General features: G+C 45.5%; 1 pseudogene; it reads right to left on the reverse strand.

Annotated features, from left to right (window-relative positions):
• Window positions 1-11989: 11989 nt before the first annotated feature.
• The window catches only part of LOC129044322 (ankyrin repeat domain-containing protein 18A-like), a 57931-nt pseudogene continuing 51227 nt past the window's right edge, over window positions 11990-18693 (reverse strand).

Consider the following 18693-nt stretch of genomic DNA (forward strand, 5'->3'; position numbering starts at 1 on the left):
TTATCATGAGAACTCACTATCACACAGAGAGCATTAAGGAGATAGTGTTTAACCATTTGTGAAGGATCTGCCCCATCTCCATGTTTCATGACCACCCCTACCATGAACCCCCATTTTTCTCACACCCACACTTCCAACCCCCACTGTCCACCATGAATAAATCACCTTCCGCCAAGCCCCAGCTTTAACATTCCCCATTACAATTATGCATGAGTTTTGGTAGGGGCACAGAGCCAAATCATATTATTCTGCCCTTGGCCCCCCAAATCTCATGTCCTTCTCACACTGCAAGATACAATGATGCCTTCTCAACAGTCCCCCAAAGTCTTAACTCATTCCAGCATTTACTCAAATGTCCAAAGCCCAAAGTCTCATCTGAGACAAGGCTACAGTCCCTTCTATCCCCGAGCCTCTGAAATACAAGCCAAGTTAACTACTTCCAAGGTACAATGCTTGTACAGGCATTGGGTAAGCATTCTCAGCCAAAAAGAATAAATTTGCCAGAAAGAAGCACAAAACACAGATGGGACTTACAGATTCCATGCAAGTCAAAAACCTAGCAGGCCAGTCATTCTATCCTACAGCTCCAAATAATCTTTTCTGAAACTACATCTCACATCCAGAGCACAGGGTGGTGAGATGGCTGGGCTCCCAAGGCTTTGGAGAGCTCAGCACCTGTGGCATGGCAGGGTCTTTCTCCAAAGCTGCCCTCAATGGCTGGGCTGCTGTTGAGTGCCAATAGCTTTTCAACACCAAGGGTGCAAACTGTTGGTGGGTCTATGAATCTGGGGTCTGGAAAATGTTGCCTCCCTGTATGGGGGCTCCAACCCTATATGCTTGTTCTGCAATGCCCAAGTAGAGGTTTACCATGAGGCTCTACCTGTTGGAAAAGCTTCTGCGTGGACACCCAGGATTTTCCATACATGCTCTGAAGTCTAAAGAAAGGCTCCGAAGCCTCTAGTCTTGTGCTCTGTGCACCTGCTGGCTTAACACTATGTGGAAGCCACCAAGGCTTGGAGCTTGCAACCCTGAAGCAGTGACCCAAGCTGTACCTGTGCATCTTTCAGCCATGGCTGGAGCTGGAGTTGAAGGTGTAGGGGTGCAGGCAGCAGTGTCCTGAGGCTGCACATAGCAGTGCGGCCATAGGGCTGACCCAGAGAAAACATTCTTTTTTCCTAAGCCCCAGGGCCAGTGACAACAAGAGCTGCTACAAAGGTCTTTGAAATGCCTTCAAGGCCTTTTTTCCCATTGTCTTGAATTATTAGCATGGGGCTCCTTTTTTATGCAAATATCTGAAGGCTTCTGGAATGTTTCCCCCGAAATTCAGCTTTTCTTTTTGACCACTTTGCCAGGTTGCAAATTTTCCAAAGGATTAAGCTCTACTTCTCATTTAAATATAAGTTTCAACTTAGGGTCATTTCTTTGGTCACACATAATACCACAGGCTGTTCAATGTAGGCAGGACAACTTTTGAGCTTTGCTGCTTAGAAGTTCATTCCACCAGATAGACCCTAAATTTCACCCTCAAGTTCAAAGTTTCCCAGATCTCCAGAGCAGGGACACTGTGCAGCCAAATTCTTTGCTAAGGCAAAACAACAAAACTTTGGCCTCTGTTCCCAGTAAGTTCCTCATTTTCATGAGACCTTCTAAGCCTGGCCTTCACTGTTCATCCTTCTGTCAGCTTTTTAATCACAACTAACAAGTCATTACAATGGTCCAAACTTTCCCTCATCTTCCTGTCTTCTTCCAAGCTCTCCAAACACTCTAACCTCTGGCCATTACTGAATTCTGAACCTGCTTCTACATTTTTAGCTATCTTTGTCGCAGCCTGGTAATGTGGTAAATGAAGAAAAGTCCATTATCGGGGGAAAATTTCAAGAAGGCTTCAGATATTAGCATAAAAGAAGCCCAGTGCTAACAGCCAAAAGATTGGGGAAAAGGCCTTGAAGGCATTTCATAGCTTCACTTCACAGCATTGATTTTCTTAATGTACATAAAGAAAAGAGGTTGAATTGACTCACAGTTCTGGAGGCTGTAAGGAAAGCACAGTGGTTTCTGCTTTTAGGAGAACTCAGGAAGCCTCCCATTTATACCAGAAGGCCAAGTGGCAATGAAATGTTTCATATTCCAGGAGTAGAAGCAAGACAGAGAGAGGAAAGAGGTGCTACATCCTGTTATACAACCAGATCTCACGAGAACTCAGTATCAGGAGATGAACATCAAGAAGATGGTGCTTAAACATTGGTGAAGGATCCAACCAATACCCCACATCCACCCCCCACTCTTTCCATGCAGAAGCCTGAGGCAGAGGCAGATCCTCTTGGAAAACCTCTACTAGGGCAGTGCAGAAGGAAAATATGGGCTTGGAGCCCCCACGCAGGATACCACCATCCTCCAGACCCCAGAGTCATAGACCCACCAAAAGCTCCCACCCTCAGTAGGGAAAATCTACAGGCACTCAACACCAGCCCAGCCCATGAGAGCAGCCATGGAGGCTAAAGCCTGCAAAGCCACAAGTGCACTGCCCTAGTGCAGGTTTTCCATGAGCCTCTGCCTCTGTAGCAGGTTACTCCCCCTTCCTACTACCCACCACCCTCACACCACCCTATAGCCAACCTACTCCTCCGACCTTACCCACTTCTTTTTACTTCCAATCCACCCCTCTCAAGTACAGGAATAAATCACCTCCCACCAGGCCACACCTGCAACATTCAGAATTACAATTTCCCATGTGTTTTGGTAGAGACACACAGCCAAACCATATTATTCCAACCCTGATCCCCCAAATATCATATCCTTCTCACCGAGTAAAATACAATCTTGCCTTTTCAAAAGCTGCCAAAAGCCTTAACTCATTCCAGCATTAACACAAATGTAAAAGGTTCAACATTTCATCTGAGAAAAGTCTACAGTCCCTTTTGCCTATGAGTCCCTGAATTTAAAAGGGAGTTCTTTTTTTCAAGGTACAATGATGGTACAGGCATTGGGTAAGTTTTCTCAATCCAAAGGGAAGAGATTTGTCAGGAAAGTAACACAAATGGGATCATAGGCCCAGTGCAAGTCCAAAACCAAGCAGGACAGTATCCATTTAATCTTACAGCTCCAGAATCATCACGAGAACTCACCATCATGAGGAAAGCATTAAGGAGATGGTGTTTAACCATTTGTGAGGGATCCTTACCCAACACCCATTTTCACCCCTCACCCCCATCAAAATCCTCCCATCCTCCCCAACCCCCACCTTCCAACACCCACTACTCTCCATGATTAAATCACATTTCACCTGTCCCAGTTTTAACATTTCCAATTACAATTCCACATGAGTTTCTTTAGGGACACACAGCCAAATCTTATTCTGTCCCTGCCTCTCCCAATCTCATGTACTTCTCACTTCGTAAAATACAATGATGCCTTACCTACAGTGCCACAAGCTCTTAACTCATTCCAGCATTTACTCAAATGTCTGAAGCCCAAAGTCTCATCTGAGACAAGGCAGTCTCTTCTGCCCCTGAGCCTCTGAAATACAAATAAGTTAACTACTTCCAAGGTACGATGATTCTCTAGGCATTAAGGGTTCCCAGCCAAAAGGAAGATTTTTGCCTGAGAGAACAAAACACAAATAGGACTTACAAACTCCATGAAAAGTCCAAAACCCAGCAGGCCAGTTATTCAAACCCACAGCTCCAAAGTCATCCCTTTTTTATCTTTGTCCCACATCCAGGGCACAAGGGTGTGAGGGCTGGGCTCCCAAGGCCTTGGGCAGCTCTGCACCTGTGGCTTTGCAGTGTTCAGCCCATGAAGCTGCCTTCATGGGCTGTGCTGGTGTTGAGTGCCTGTAGTTTTTACCCATGGAGGGTACAAAGCTCTTGGTGGGTCCATGAATCTGGGATCTGCATGATGGTGGCCTCCAGTGTGGGGGCCCCAACCCCATATTTTCCTTCTGCACTGCCCTAGTAGAGTTTTCCCATGAGGCTCTGCCTTTTTGGCAGCCTTCTGTCTGGACACCCAGGCACTTTCATACATCTTCCAAAATATATATGGAGGATCTCAAGCCTCTGAACTAGTGGTCTGTGCACCCACTGGCTTAACACTATGTGGAAGCCACCAAGGCTTATAGGTTGCACCTTCTGAAGTGGTGTCCCAAGCTGTACCTGTGCAACTTTGAGACAAGGCCGGAGCAGGAGCTGGAGCTGCAGGGATGCAGGCAGCCACATCCTGAGGCTGCACACAGCAGCAGGGCCATGGGGCTGGCCCAGGAAACCACTCTTTTCTCCTAGATCCCAGGGCCTGTGACAGCAAGGGCTGCTGCAAACATCTCTGAAATGCCTCCAAGGCTTTCTCCCCCCATTGCCTCGGCTATTAGCACTGGCCTTCATTTTATGCAAATTCTTGAAGCCATCATGAATTTTCCCTCTGAAAATCAGCTTTTGTTTTGACCACTTGGCCAGGCTGCAAATGTTCCAAACTTTTGAGCTCTGCTTGTTATTTAAATATAAGTTACAACTTGAGGTCATTTCCTTGGTCACACATAAGGGCACAGGCTGTTTGACACAGACAGGACACATCTTGAGATTTGCTGCCTAGATGTTCATTCCACCAGATACACCCTGAATCATCAACCTCAAGTTTAAAGTTTCACAGATCTCTAGGGCAAGGTCACCCTGCAGCCATGTTCTTTGCTACAGCAAAACAAAAGTAACCTTGGCTCCTGTTCCCAGTAAGTTCCTCATTTTCATCTGAGACCTCATAAGCCTGGCCTTCACTGTCCCTCCTTCTGTCAGCATTTTAATTACAACTATTTAACAAGTCTCTACAATGGTCCAAACTTTCCTTCATCTTCCTGTCTTCTTCCAAATCCTCCAAACTCTCCCACCTCTGGCTGTTAGCCACTTGTGAACCTGCTTTTACATTTTCACCTATCTTCATCACAGCCTGGCAATGTAGAAGGAAAAAAAAAAGTCTATTTTCTGGGGCAAACTTCAAGAAGCCTTCAGATATTTGCATTAAAAAGAAGACCAGTATTAATAGCCAATATGATGGGGAAAAGTCACTGAAGGCATTTCATAGCTTCACTTCGCAGTACTAATTTTCTGTATGATCATAACAAAAAGGAGGTTAATTGGCTCATGGTTCTGTAGTAGGCTGTAAAGAAAGCATAGTAACTTCTGCTTCTGGGAGGAATCAGGAAGCCTCTCAATTATACCAGAAGGACAAGCAGCAATAAAATGTTGCATATGGCTGGAGTAGGAGCAAGACAGAGAGAGGAAAGAGGTGTCACACCCTGTTATACAACCAGATCTCATGAGAACTCACTATCACTAGGTCAGCATCAAGAAGGTGCTTAAACACTGGTGAAGGATCCACCCCCCAACACACCTCTACCCCGTACTGTTTCCAGGCAGAAGCCTGAGGCAGAGACAGAGCCTCTTGGAAAACCTCTACTAGGGTAGTGCAGAAGGAAAATATGGGCTTGGAGCCCCCATGCAGGATACCACCATCCTCTGGACCCCAGATTCATAGACCCACCAACAGCTCACACCCTCAGTATGGAAAAGCTACAGGTACTAAACAACAGCCCGGCCCATGAGAGCAGCCATGGGGCTAAACCCTGCAAAGCCACAGGTGCACTGTCCTAGTAGAGGTTTTCCATGAGCTTCTGCCTCTGAAGCAGGCTACTCCCCCTTCCTACCACCCCCACCCTCCCACCACCCTATGGCCAGCCTACTCCTCCCCACCCTCCCCAAACCTTTCTCCTTACACCTCTGCCCTCCTCCCATCCATGATTAAATCACCTCCCACCAGGCTTCACCTCCAAAATTCAGGATTACACTTCCACATGAGTTTTTCTAGGGAAACACAGCCAAACCATAGTATTCCGAACTTGACCCTTCTGTATCTCATGTCCTTCTCACAGGGTAAGATACAATTATGCCTTTTCAAAAGTTTCCAAAAGCCTTAACTTATTCCACCATTAATTCAAATATAAAAAGTTCAAAGTCTCATCTAAGACAAGGCTAGTCTCTTCTGCTTATGAGTCCCTGAAGTTAAAACGGAGTTCTTTTCTTTAAAGGTACAATGATGATACAGGTATTGGGTAAGCTTTCTTAATCCAAAGGGAAGAAATTTCCCAGAAAAATAACACAAATGGGACTAAAGGCCCAATGCACATCCAAAACCCAGCAGAACAGTATTCATTCAATCTCACAGCTACAAAATCATGAAGAGAACTATCACAAGGACAGCATTAAGGAGATGGTGTTTAACCATTTATGAAGGATCTGCTCCCCACCCCTGCCTTTCACCCCCACCCCCTCCATAATTCCCCCCAATTCACCCCATTACCCCCATCTTCCAACCTCCACTTTTCATCATGATTAAATCACCTTCCACCCACCCCCACCTTTAACATTTCCCATTACAATTCCACATCAGTGGGACCAGAGCCAAATCATATTATTCTGTTCCTGCCCCCACAAATCCCATGTCTTTCTCACATTGCAAAATACAATGATGCCTCCCCTACAGTCCTCCAAGTCTTAACTCATTCCAGCATTTACTCAAATGTGCAAAGCCCAAAGTTTCATCTGAGACAAGGCTACAGTCCCTTCTGCCCATGAGCCTCTGAATTATAAAGCAAGTTAACTATTTCCAAGGTGCGATGATTGTACAGGCAATGGGTAAGCATTCCCAGCCAACAGAAGAAAAATTGCCAGAAACAAAAACAAAACACCGATGGGACTCACAGGATACATGAATGTCCAAAACCCAGCAGGCCAGTCATTCAATCCTACAGCTCCAAAATCATCCTTTTGGAATCCTTGTCCCACATCCACGGCACAGGGGTGTGAGGGCTGGGCTCCCAAGGCTTTGGGTAGATCTCCACCTGTGGGTTTGCAGTGATAAGTCCCCGCAGCTGCCCTCATGGATGGGGCTGGTGTTGAGTGTCTATCTTTCCCACGCTGAGGGGGCAAGCTGTTGGTGGGTCTATGAATCTGGGGTTTGAAGGATGGTGCCTCCTTGTGTGAGGGCTTCAACCTGATACATCCCTTCTTTCCTGCCCTAGTAAAGGTTTCCCATGAGGCTCTGCCTCTTGGAAAGGCTTCTGCCTGGACACCCAGGCTTTTCTGTACATCCTCTGGAGTCTAGACAGAGGCTCCCAAGCCTCTAGTCTCTTGCTCTGTGCACCTCCTGGCTTAACACTATGTGGAAGCCATCAAGGCTTGGAGCCACCTCTGAAGCAGTGACCCAAGCTGTACCTGTGCATCTTTCAGCCATGGCTGGAGCTGGAGCTGCAGGGATGCAGGCAGTGGTGTCCTGAAGATGCACACAGCAGCCAGGCCATGGAGCTGGCCCAGGAAACCATTCTCTCCTCATCCCCAGGGCCTGTGACAGCAAGGGCTGCTGAAAAGTTCGCTGAAATGCCTTCAAGGCCTTTTCCCCATTGTCTTGGCTATTTGCACTGGGCTCTTTTTTATGCAAATACTCTAAGTGTTCTTGAATTTTCCCCCTGAAAATCAGCTTTTCTTTTTGACCACTTGGCTAGGCTGCAAATTTTTCAAATTTTTGAGCTCCACTTCTCATTTAAATAGAAGTTGCAACTTGAGGTCATTTCTTAGGTCACATATAAGAACACAGGCTGTTGGACGTAGAGAGGACACCTCTTGAGCTATGCTGCCTAGATGTTCATTTCACCAGATACATCCTAAATCATCACCCCCATGTTCACAGTTTCAGAGATCTCCAGGGCTAAGGCCAATCAAATGTAACCTTGGCTCCTGTTCACAGGACATTCCTCATTTTCATCTGAGACCTTTTAAGTCTGGCCTTCGCTGTCCATCTTTGTGTCAGACTTCTGATCACAAGTATTTAACAATTATTTTCAGTGGTCCAAACTTTTCCTCATCTTGCTGTCTTCTAAGGGTTCCCAACTCTCCTGACCTCTTTCTCTTGTACCCACTTCTGAACCTGCTTCTACATTCTCAGATATCTTTGTCACAGCCTGGTAGTGTGGTAAAAGAAGAAAAGTCCATTTTCAGGGGGAAGATTCACAAAGGCTTCAGATATCTTCATGAAAAGAAGCTGAGTGCTTGTTGCCAAGACAATGTGGAAAAGGCTCTGAAGGCATTTCATAGCTCCACTTCACAGCACTAATTTTGTGTATAATCATAAAGAAAAGAGGTGTAATTGGCTCACGGTTCTGCAGGCTGTAAAGGAAGCATAGTGGCTTCTGTTTCTGGGAGGACTCAGGAAGCCTCCCAATCATACCAGAAGGCCAAGGGGCAAGAAGATGCTTCATATGGCAGGAGTAGGTGCAAGACTGAGAGAGGAAAGAGGTGCCACACACTGTTACACAACCAGATCTCATGAGAACTCACTATCACAAGGTCAGCATCAAGAAGATGGGGCTTAACCACTGGTGAAGGATCCGCCTCCCCAACACCCACCTCCACCTCCCACTGTTTCCAGCCAGATTCATAGACTGACCAACAGCTTGCACCCTCACTGTGGAAAAGATACAGGCACTCAACACTAGCCCAGTCCATGAGAGCAGCTGCGGGGGCTAAAACTTGCAAAGCCACAGGTGCACTGCCCTAGTAGAGGTTGTCTATGAGGCTGTGCCTCTGCAGCAGGCGACTCCCCACTCCCACTACATCCCACCCTTCCAGCACCCTACAGCCAGCCTACTCCTCCCCACCCTGCCCACCTCTTTTTCCTTCCACCCCACCCACCTCCCATCCATGATTAAATCACTCCCTCCAGGCCCTCATCTTTTTGTCATTTTCCAATCCCTCCAAACCCTCCCGATCTTTGTTTGTTACCCACTTCTGAACTTCTATTTTTTCAGGTATCTCTATAGCAGGTTGGCTATGTAGTAATAACACAAAACCCGATTTAAGGGGGAACATTCAAGAAGACTTCAGAAATTTGCATATAAAGAAGCCCTGTGCTAATGGCCAAGACAAAGGGAAAAAGGCCTTGAAGACATTTCACAGCTCCTCTCTGCAGTTCTAATTTTCTGTATTATCCTAAATAAAAGAGGTTTCATTGACTCAGGGTTCTGCAGGCTGTGAAGGAAGCACAGTGTCTTTTGTTTCTGGGAGAAGTCAGGGAGCCTCCTAATTACACCAGATGGCCAAGGGACAATGAGATGTCTCCTATGGCAGGAGTAGGAGGAAGACAGAATGAGGAAAGAGGTTCCACAGCCTGTTAAACAACCAGATCACATGAAAACTCACTCACTCTCAGGAGGACAGCATCAAGGGGATGGTGCTTTTTCATTTGTGAAAGATCTACCTGCACCATTTTATGACTAAATCTTTTTCCACCTAGGCCCCACCTCTAATATTAGGGAGTATAATTCCACATGGGTTTTGATAGGGATATAGAGACAAACCACATTGTTCTGTCCCTGACCCCATGAATCTCTTGTCCTTCTCACATTGCAAAATACAATCATGCCTTGCCAGCATGAGTCTTAACTCATTTCAGCATTAACTCAAAGTTACAAAGTCCAAAGTCTCATCTGAGTCAAGGCTATAGCCTCTTTTGCGTATAAGCCTCTGAAATAAAATGCAAGATCACTGCTTCTAAGGTACAATGATGGTACAGGCATTGTGTAAGCTTTCCGTATCCAAAAGGAAGACATTTTCCAGAAAGCTTCTTATTTCTATCTGAGACCTCCTGAGCCTAGCCTTCACTGTCCTTGTTTCTGTCAGGATTTTTGTCACAACCACTTAACCAGTCTCTAAGATGGTCCAAACATTTTCTTATCTATCTGTCTTCTTTTGAGCCTTCCAAACTCTTCCAACCTCTGTCCATTACCTAGTTCCAAAGCTGCTTCCACATTTTCAGGTATCTTTATAGTAATGCTTCAGTCCTCATTTGCCATTTTCTGTATGATTCATTTTGAAAAAGAGGTTTAATTGGCTCATGGTTCTGCAGGGTGGACAGGAAGCACAGGGCTTCTGCTTCTGGGAGGCCTCAGAAATCTTTCAATCTTTGTGCAAGGTGAAGAAAGAGTGAGTTGTCTTACATGGCAAGAGGAAAACATGCAGAGTAGGGAGGTGACATAGAGTTTTCAATGACCAGGTCTCATGAGAAGTCACTCATGATTGTGAGGACAGTAGCAAGGGGATGGTGCTAAACCATTCATGAGAAATTTGCCTTCAGGATTCAATCACCTTAGACCAGGATCCACCTTCAACATTAGGAAATATAATTCAACATGAGATTTGGTGGGGACACATATTCAAATTGCATCATCAATCTTTGAATATAAAGACATCCACAGCAGGCTTTACCCAGCCAGCTTCTTTGAGACTCTTCACAGGGTTTGAGGCCTACAGCATATACACTAAAATATTCATACTTCAAAAAGCAATAAAGTAAGTGGTATCATTCTTCCAAAAGTTACAATGGTAGTGTAGGAATTCATAGCACGGTTTAGGTCATGTTTGCTACTCTTTCTACTCTATCACCATATTAACTGTTTCCTACACAATTCTATATTCAGCTGAGTTTCAATTGAGAACAAAATCATCCTTGTACTACCACCAATAGCTGGCACTAGCTCTTTGCTAGTGTTATTATTCTGCTGTAGAAAGTATCCTTGAACTGGAAACAGTCCACAATCAAGTATCTAGTCATTCAACACTATCAATTCCTGGGTGACTTTTTGAAAAAATATTATCTCTTGTTGCAAGAAATCCTGCATCTGTGAGTCCATGTTTCTCACTTGAATTGGATGGAAGTGGTGAATTTCAGCCACAGTGTCCAAAGAAATCCTGTTCCTGTGATTCTGATGTCATCAGCCTCTGCACCTCTGTCTTCCCTTCTGCCACATGTTGCCTGCTCTCCATGACTTTGGTTAGAGCTTCCTAGTGTATGTGGATGATGTCCGGGATGTTGGCCTGGTGTCCCTGAGACAGCACTAACAGGTCCATGACTCGGTCCCGTTCCTGGCTGGGCTGATTGGCAGAGAACTCACCGACAGTGTTGAAGGCATCTCTGGTGAAGTGATGGCCTGGTCCAGCTGCAAGACCTGGCTGAGGATGAAGAACTGGCCACCTTCTGATGCACTTTCTTAAAGCCCATCACCATCATCTGCTTGCATGTCAACTCATTGGCTGAGAAGTTGAGCTGAGTGCCCTGTTGTCCATCTTCTTGGTGAAGCACTCGAAGCTATCAGTCTTGTTCTCCCACTCCTAAAGGTTGAGGGCCACCTTGGGGGTGTGCTCAGGGTCAGAAAGAAGCTGGAATTCACCACCTCATCCTTCTCAGCCTTCCTCTTGCCCTGTCTCCAGGCTATCTCTTCGGTGCTGGTGTGGCACATCAGGAAGTGATGGAAGATGTGGCACTGTGCCTGCACCCAGAAGCTGGCCATGTGGTTCACCCACCAGATTGGGCCCTTTCTGCACTTGAACATAGAGTCCTTCTCAAGACGGCTGTGGTCTGCCTCTTGGCACCCAAGAAGCCCACAGTGCTGTAGGAGCCCTGATGCACGGACTGGAGCCCCAAAGGCAGCGCACACCCTGCTCTTGAGCCTGCTGCTCATTTCCTCTATGTGGCTCCACTTGCAGCACAGTTGTTGCACTGAGGCCTGTGCATGCCAGGCAAGGCCAAGCTGGCTCAAAGAGCAACCAGCCACCTCTGCAAGAGTGTGCCAGGAGCAGGTGGACCAGCCACCAACCTCACTCACTGCCAGTCAGGGTAAATCAGTTATTCTGCCCTGGAGGTAGGGCCCTAGTGCCATCTGCTTTTCCTCAGGCCTCCGCTCCATCAGCCGTCAGGTGGCAGCCCCTCAGGCTGTGGGAACCTGGCCACCCCTGCTTCCTTGAGTGGGTGAGGTTGGTGGCTGGTCCACCTGCTCCAGGCACACCCTTGCAGAGGTGGTTGGTTGCTCTTTGAGCCAGCTTGGCCTTGCCTGGCATGTACAGGTCCTGGGTACTGACACGGTACTCTGAGTGAGCTTGTCCTGTGTTTGGCCAAATTCTAACTCTGGCGAGGGCCACAGAAGGCTGGGTCCTCTGGGTGGTAATCCTGACTGCTGCTGGGGGGCCCATAGTGCCCCTCCCCTCCCAGGGCCCAGGATGAGGCCTGACTGGGCCAGGACCCTTTAAGTATGGATCTTTGTTCCCCAGCAGGGGGCCTCTGTCCCACAGGTTGGATGAGAAGATGCTGCTGGTTGCCAGGGTTGTTCGGATGCCACGTTCACCCTTTCCTCCAGGGACATCAAAGTTTCCAGCTTCCCCTTTAAGAATGACTTCCCAAGGCCCAGGTGCCATCTGGGGCTGCAGGGCAGCTGGCTGCATGCTGCCCTGGCTTCTTCCATGTTGTGCTGGTCACTACCCACCAAGGGGGGTCAGATGCAGGCACCATGCAGGGTGGTTGTCTCTGGACCTGTGTCTTGGTTATCATGGAGCCAGACTGGGCCTGGTGACAGGGCCATGATGGGGTTGTCCTGGTGGTCCTGGGAGTGTCCAGAGGAGATGCATAATGGAATTGCTGCAAGGATGAATGAAATGACTGTCAGCAGAGAACAGGCACCCGGTGAGTGCTCAGGGATTACCCTCAGTAGCTGCCCAGAGGCCAAAATCAACCATCTGATAGCAACTGTTCCCAAGCCAGGAGGAAGAGAAGAGAGCAGGTCCCACTCACCTGAGTCTGATCAGTCAGCTGTGTTGAGATGTGCCTTTCACCTAGAAAACAATCCTTCACGCAGAGCCACTCACAGAGACTGCTGTATGTCTCTAACTGCTCCACAACACAGAGACGATGGGGACTCAGCAAGAGTGACATCATGGGGTGACACAACCCACCACAACGGGAGCCTGCTTGAGTCAAGAGGGCCAAGAGTCAGTGTCCTCTATCCCCTGAACTGACATGTGTGCATGCATTGTGTTTGTGTGTGTGTGTGTGTGTGTGTATATGTGCATATGGGTGTATTTTTCTTGCTTCTCTGGCCAGGCCTAGCTGCTCCACTCACAGGTGCACCCAGGTCCTCATCACTAACACCACCAGGGCCCAGGGCCAGGATTAGAGCCTCCATAGGTGCTCCCCAATCTCTGCCCTCCCCACCGAGGGTGGTCCTGGGGATGAAGACAGAGGAGGGGCGCTGAGCAGAGCAGAGAGGGCTGGTACCCTCTCTAGGTGGAACCCAGGTTGTGTGTAAAGTTGGAGGTCTGCCAAGCAGTGCTGAATTCAACACATCTTCTGACATTCTCTTTCCAGCAACTCTCCAGGGTGCCCTGACTCAGTTGCCCTACAGATGGAGGCAAGGAGGCTCCACAGACAAACCCCTTGCCTGAGGTCACACATTGGCTAACTGGCCAGGTTCCTACTGACCAGGTGCCCCCAATGAGGCCCCTAAAGAGCACTCCTCCATTGACCAGGTCCCACTGATCAAGTCCCCACTGACCATGTCTCCCTAACCAGGCCCCCATTAGTAGGCCTCATGGACCAGACACCACTGACCAATTTCTCACTGACCTGGTCCCCACTGACTGAGTTCCCACTGACAAGACCACAATTTACCAGGTTGCCACTCACCTCACCCCCACTGAACAATTCTCCATGGATCAGTCCCCAGCTGACTGAGCCCCCTCTGACCAGACCCTCAATGACCAGGCTCCAAGCCACTAAGGCCCCACACTGACCAGACCCCTAATATACTGAATATATCCCACTGACCAGTTTTTTATTGTTTATGTTCCAACTGATCAGGCCCCACTAATAAGGCCACCATTGACCAGATCCCCACTGACTAGGCTTCCAATGACTAGGTCACAAGGTACCCACTCATGAGATCTTCACTGAGGAGGCCACCGCTAACCAGGTCCCTGCTGATCAGGTCCCAACTGACCAGGTCCTGATGGCTAGGTCATCTCTGACCATGGTCCACTGATGAGGCCCTTGAGCAGCTGTGTTCAAAGTCTCATTACAATGCCCCCATCAGCCCACAGACCCTTCCTTCCTGCATGTGTGCCCAGAGGTCAGGCCCTGGGGGTTTTCTTGGGCTGTAAGGCCTCTCCTCCAAGACACAGGGAGGGACAGTCAGCCTCAGGCTCCAGGTACCCAGCTTCACACTCACCCTCCAAGGCCCTCTAGGCCCATCTCAAAGGAGACAGTGAGGTGGCCTGGCACTGTCTAGACATGCCATGTAGCCTATTTCTGAGTGTCAGAGTAGGAGGAAGGGAGGGACATTTGGCAGATGACACACCCTGTGCTGCTGGGTCTCCCAGGGCCCTTCCCACAGAGCCCTGATCTGGAGACACAGCACAGAGGCTGCAGGGAAACTAATCCAGAACTCTTGAGGCTGAGCCAGGGACCACATGAGGACTGTCCCCAGACAGCTAGAAGGCCCTTTGCTAGTTTCTTGGTACCTCAGTGGATGGGGCAGCGGTTCTTCTGTTCGGCACTAGTGAGCACGTGCTGGGGAGGGCTCGCCTGTGCTTCCTCGGTGGCTCCAACTCTGCTTCTAAGAAAAATTACTCATTCTAGGGCTAGGGCAGAGAAAATACAAGATTAGTTTAGAACATCTTGTGCCAGAAAGTAAAAAAGTGCTGACAGAGTAACGGGGACAAATCAAAAAGACATAAAGTCAGCTTGAAATGTCTACCACTGGCCTAATCTCAGGGAATTGGAGCACCAGAATCATGAGCTTTCCCTTCTCCTTTATTTATTGGTTTTATTTCACCATGTAGAACAAAGAAGAGAATAAGAAAAATAATCATCTGGCAACTGTCACAGTAATACTTGTTCAAACACAAGTCATCCATAAAATGCTAAATCTAGTGTGTTTTGAGGAGTAACCAGATATTTACAGCGCCTCAAAGTATCTCCACACAAAATACTGTTGAACTACACAAAGAAAATCATAACATTAGTATGGACAAAGCTGGCAGATACTCTTTAAGTCTCCTATTATATATAGTAATAAAAACTGTAAAATGCAAAGAAGCCTTCGATGACCTTTACTAAAGTATCAGCGATGACTTGGTTATTTGGCTGTTTAAACAGCTGACATTCAGGCAATTTGAGTAGGTCAAACTCAATAATACTGGTGTTCATTTGCAAGATCCACTTAAAACTTAAGGAGGCTAAAAAACATCATTTAAAATAACATATAAATATTCATCATACATGATATGAAAATATTCTACTTTAGTAAAGATTGTGATGTTTTATATTTTATGAGAAACAATTAAAATTTCATGTAAATAGCCCAGTAATAAAGTTTTATGATCTTTTAAATCATACTTTTCCTTAAGATTTTATGGTTAAATATTCTCTTCATTAGATGTGGCTTACCAGTGGATTCTAGAGAAGAAAGTAGATGGGAGCAAGTGTCCAACACAGCAAAAGCTGGAAAGAAAAAGAAAGAATTGTGTTTTTTACCTAAAACATTTCAGTTAACAAAGTGTAAGTTTAAAATCTAAAGAGTTGAGAATGTTATCAGAGTTAATAAGAATGAGAAATATGTACATACAATTACAATACAAAATTACTATTAAATAATTTACACATGGCATTAATTCTAATTGTGGTTAAATGTCACAGCTTTTTCATTCTTCATTCATGTACTCAACAGCCACGTGCTAAGGTACTAGAACCAGCACTGGAATTACAAGATGAAGATGGCATGGTCTACCTCCCAATAGTCATATGCTATAACCTAAAAGACAGGCAGGTAATGTCCATATAGAGTCATAAATGCCATGACAGGTATACAGCAGGGCACTACTGGAACACACAGAAGGGACATCTATCCCACTTTTGTGTCAATATCATGGGCTTTCTGGTGGAGGGGATAGATAAGTTGATGCCTGAAGGACAAGGAAAATCTTGCCAGATAGAGGGAAGAGGCAAAGGCAAAGAGCCTGAGGTAACAAAGAGCCCTGCAGAGTTCTACTCTGTCCACTTTGGTGCTAGAGCAAAGGGCAGAGTGCAGTAAGTGGCAAAAGACAAGGCTGAGTAACCTGACAAGAATTACATTGACATGGGTGTTTTTATTTCATGGTGAAATTTTTGGAACTTTTCCTGAGAACAGATGTAAGCCAATGACACAGTAAATGACAGGAGATTTAAAATGTCACCTGTCAAGTGACTGCTTATGAAGGGTTATTGCTCAGCTAAGTATTTCTAAATGAATCTGAGGCCTCTTGGCCTTCAATTTCTACCAAAATCCTGAGAACCTGATGATGGCTTTGTTTTTGGAGAATTGTTTCAGTGTGCCAGCTGACAGTTCCATGAGGATGGCAAAAGTGAAGAAATTGTAGAGCCAGTAAAAAAGAGATGGATACACTTCTTGGGAATTTTTTTAAGCTATGGAACATGATGAATTAATGGTGCATAAGTATACTCTTCACTGTGAAAATTTTTGTTTTCACATCTTTCATTAGATGTGTGTGAGAAAAAGACACCGAACGTAGTATCTACTAACCCAACAATGAAAAGGAATGTCATTTGCTATTTACACTTTATTACTAAAATCAACCTAAATTTAATTAATACATTTTGGCAACATACTTTTCTTTGTTTCTGTAATTATTTGTTCTACACAGTCCGGCTCCATCTAAAATAAGTAAAAAAAAAAAAAGATAATGTTTAAGTTAAACAAGAGACATTATCATGAGATTAATATATCACTTACAAAATGTGGCCTTTAGTATTTTTAGTGACTAGACATAACATGAAGTTTGCTCAAATAGAAAAATAATCACATAAGTAAAGTAAAATTTCTACTTATTTTAAGTTGAGATAATAGAGGATGTATCTGTGTAATGCTGTTTAGAGTAATCTGACAAAAATAGATAATACTGGTCTATTAGATATACATAATTTTAGAAAGGTGGTGTTTTATTAGTACAAAGGTTAAACAATGGCCGGGCATGGCAGCTCATGCCTGTAATCTCAGCACTTTGGGAGGCAAAGGTGGGAGATCACGAGGTCAAGAGATCGAGATCATCCTGTCCAACATGATGAAACCCTATCTCTACTAAAAATACAAAAATTAGCTGGGCATGGTGGTGCGTGCCTCTAGTCCCAGCTACTTAGGAGGCTGAGTCAGGAAAATGGCTTGAACCCAGGAGGTGGAGGTTGCAGTGAGCCGAAATCGTGCCACTGCACTCCAGCCTAGTGAGAGAGCAAAACTCTATCTCAAAAAAAAAAAAGAAAAAAAAAGGTTAAACAATTAAAGTCATATTTTGCAATGAATGCATTGCTTTGAAATTCTTAGCAAAACTCTGTCCTTTATAAAAGTTTAATCCATTTTTTTCAATAAATTTTTTCTTAAAAAGGAATTTATATTCTTTACTTATTGAAAAAATTTGTAAAGTTTTCTTTTTTTTTTTCTAGTTTGTATTCTAAATTACAGTTGTACCTGTGTAAGTTTCTTTTAAAAGTATATTGAGGAATGCTGAAGTTTGGAGTAAAATTGAACCCATCACACAGGTAGTGAGCATAGGACCCAAGAAGTAGTTTTTCAACCCTGGCCCGCTCTGTGCCTCCCCATTCTTATTTCCCAGTGTCTATTGTTCCCATGTTTATGTCAATGTGCACCTAATATGTAGCTCCCACAAATGAGTGAAAATGAGATATTTGGTTTCTGTTTCTGTGTTAGTTTGCTTAGGATAGTGGATTCCAGTTGTATCCATGTTGCTGCAAAGGACATGATTTTGTTCTTTTCATGGCTGCATAGTACTCCATGGTATATATGGAATTTTCCAATCTACCTTGGGTGCACGCGGCTTGACTCCATGTCTTTGCTATTGTGAATAGTGCTGCAATGAACATACATGTGCACACATCTTTTTGTTACAATGGTTTATTTTCCTTTAGGCATACCCCTAGTATAGTAATGGGGTTGCTGCATGTGGGATTACACGTGCCTGTCACCATGCCTGGCTAATTTTTGTAGTTTTAGTAGAGATGGGGTTTCATTATGTTGGCCAGGCTGGTCTCAAATCCCTGACCTCAGGTGATCCACCTGCCTCAGCCTCCCAAACTGCTGGGATTACAGGCGTAAGCCACTGCACCTGGCCAAGCACAAAGCTTTTAATAGAAAAATGGAAATGAACCTTTCAATGTTTTGTTTATTTAATTCATAAAATGCACTTATTTTGGATTCTATTAAATAATAAATATCTATATGTGGTTAAGTGTTTGGTTGCCAGTCATTCACTTGTGATTATAGATGGGAAGAATTAAGATGGTGTAAAGAAACTTTAGAAGTGGTACGGGCTGGGCATGGAGGTTCACCCCTGTAATCCCAGCACTTTGGGAGGCTGAGGTGGGTGGATCACAAGGTCAAGAGTTCGAAACCAGCCTGGCCAATGCGGTGAAATCCCATTTCTACTAAAAATACAAAAATTAGCCAGGTGTGGTGGCGGGCACCTGTAGTCCCAGCTACTTAGGAGGTTGAGGCAGGAGAATCACTTGAACCTGGGAGGTGGAGGTTGCAATGAGCTGAGTTCACGCCACTGCACTCCAGCCTAGGCAACACAGCGAGACTCCATCTCAAAAAAAAAAAAAAAAAAAAAAAAAAAAAAAAATTATGTGAACCACAGACAAACTACAGTCAAGTAGAGTAAGACAAAGCATCTCCAAGTATACCATCAGTTATTAGGCAATAACATGCAATTTCTAAAACCTAACTTAAATGCAGCTTTTAAAGAAATTTTAAATATGCCAGTT

Source organism: Pongo pygmaeus, chromosome 13 (genome assembly GCF_028885625.2).
Source record: "Pongo pygmaeus isolate AG05252 chromosome 13, NHGRI_mPonPyg2-v2.0_pri, whole genome shotgun sequence".
In the NCBI taxonomy this organism is placed as follows: domain Eukaryota; kingdom Metazoa; phylum Chordata; class Mammalia; order Primates; family Hominidae; genus Pongo; species Pongo pygmaeus.